We start from the raw sequence: 2,441 nt of genomic DNA, 5'->3' as shown, positions 1-2,441 counted from the left end.
GTTTAGCTCCTTGAATCCATAATAGAAAATATATTTTGATACATAATAATATAATTACAAAAAACTAAAAAATAAATGTATGAAGGATAAACTTTAGAGGAAGAAGTACATGGTGGTATGGAAATGGGACTAACGCTGATAAAGATCAGGAAGCCAGTTTCTCACAAAAAGGACTGCATAACTATTCATAAGAACAAAGAGATGGAATCAATTCAAATGCTCATCAATGATAGACTGCATAAAGAAAATGTGGTACATAAACACCATGGAATACTATGCAACCACAAAAAGGAATGGTATCATGTCCTTTGCAGGGACACGGATGGAGCTGGAAGCCATTATCCTCAGCAAACTAACACAGGAAGAGAAAACCAAACACCACATGTTCTCATTTATAAGTGGGAGCTAAACAATGAGAACATGTGGACACAAGGAGGGAACAACATACACTGGGGTCTGGGCAGAGGCAGGGGAGGGAGATCATCAGGATAAACAGCTAATGTATGTGGGGCTTAATACCTAGGCAATGGATTAATAAGGACAGCAAACCACCAAGGCACACATTTTCCTATGTAACAAACCTGCGTGTCCTGCACATGTATCCTAGAATTTAAAATAAATGTTTTTTGTATTTTGTTTTAATTTTGGCCATGCTAAACTTCTCTGTATCGTTCCGATTTTAGTATATGTGCTGCCGAAGCGAGCATGATAAATGCTTTTTAAAAAAGAAAAAGTCACCTTAGTGCACAGTTATACAGGAGGAGTAATTATTAAAATTTTGGCAATAAATGATTGAAGAAGACAACTCATAAGAGAGTATAACTAAAGAACCCAGAAATGTTCTGCATTTCTGTAGTAGTAAATTTCAATGTTTCTAGACATGAAAAATAGTTATTCTTTTTTCTTTTTGAGACAGAGTCTCACTCTGTCATCCAGGCTGAAGTACAGTGGAAATATCATAGCTCACTGTAGCATTGACTTCCTGGGCTCAAGTGATACTTTCTCCTCAGCCACCTGAGTAGCTGAGACTACAGGTATGCACCACCATGCCCAGCTATATTTTAGATTTTTTTTTGATAGAGATGCAGTCGCACCATGTTGTCCAAATTTCTCTCGAACTCTTGATCTCAAGGGGTTCTCCCACAAAAAAAGAACTGCATATGCCAAGACAAGCGCCCAAAGGGGATCACTTGAATTTGGGGATCGTATGTAATTCCTGATGAAACAAATTTTGTCATCAAATTTAATAAGCAAAATGTGATTCTTTAGTGCATCCCTGACCACAACTGCTGCATCTTATTAGCTCAACAGAAGAATATTTCATTGGTAAAAATAACAAGTTAGAATTTCTGTACACACACAGTAGTCAATAGAGATATGGAGATATTACCTTGGAATATGGAGTGTTGTTAAATACAAAAATGCAGATCTTTATTTTTAGAAGCCTGGAGCACAGACCTTCCTTTAGCTCTCATCCGGGAAAACAGTGATTAACCTACTATGTGATGTCAGCCAGATCATTGTATTGTCCCAATACATTAACTCCATAGCCTCTCACTATTCCTACATAGAACATAGCCTGATATTTTGTATGCAGTAGATGCTTTGACACATTTTCAAACTCTTTAGTTATGTAATCCAACATTGAAGAAAATAACCCAAAAAATAACCCAAAAGGAGGAAACAGTGTTTAGAACAAACGCGTTAATTATGAAGGTCACTGCATTTTCTAATTCACTTGTATTTTGTATATTTCAATATGTAGTTACAAGTGCTTGGCTTCTGAATTTCATTAACTCATTCGATGACCTAGGACCTTGACTACGCCACGCAACATTTTGTAAACTGGTAACACAGGTATGAAATACATAATTCCTGCCCTGAAGGAGCCCACAGGTTAGAGGTGAAGATAGTCTCAATACAGGGCGAGAAGTACGTGTAGGGAAATGAGTACTGAGTCCAGATATACACTGACTACATCTATAGTTCCTGGATGGGGCTCGGGACTCAGTGACTTAAGATGCCTCAAGATCGCAAACTGACATTCTCAGTGCTTTGGAAGGTACCATTCAGAGACAAAGGATGATATCTGCTAATTCAATAATACCATAGAATTGAAATTCCCAATGCCCTCTAAGATTTTGTCTCACAGTGCTTTCCTACACAGTATCTGACTTACTTAGGCTGACATCTTACACTTTCCAAAAATGCGTGTTTGCTTAATATTAGGCAGTTCTTGCACACCCAAAGAAAGTGTCCGTCAAGCACGCAGCACTCGCTTGAGTGCGTTTTGACTAATAGGGACAGTGATAGGAACACAAAGCAATGCAGCCGAACCAATAATTCAGGATAGAGAAATTGCTTACATTCCTGGAAGGGAGCACAAAACTAAGAAAAAATATGTATATGTTCACTTTACATTTCACAGTCATCAAAGAAGT

At 37.7% G+C, this 2,441-nt stretch overlaps 1 pseudogene; it reads right to left on the bottom strand.

Moving 5' to 3' along the window:
* Positions 1-613: 613 nt before the first annotated feature.
* LOC135269291 (U6 spliceosomal RNA) lies at positions 614-707 on the bottom strand (annotated as a pseudogene).
* Between the last annotated feature and the right edge of the window lie 1,734 nt (positions 708-2,441).

This window comes from Aotus nancymaae, unplaced genomic scaffold, assembly GCF_030222135.1.
Source record: "Aotus nancymaae isolate 86718 unplaced genomic scaffold, 86718_ANA_hifiasm-v0.15.2.pri h1tg000004l, whole genome shotgun sequence".
Lineage (NCBI taxonomy): Eukaryota > Metazoa > Chordata > Mammalia > Primates > Aotidae > Aotus > Aotus nancymaae.
This window is presented reverse-complemented; position numbering and strand designations above follow the sequence as displayed.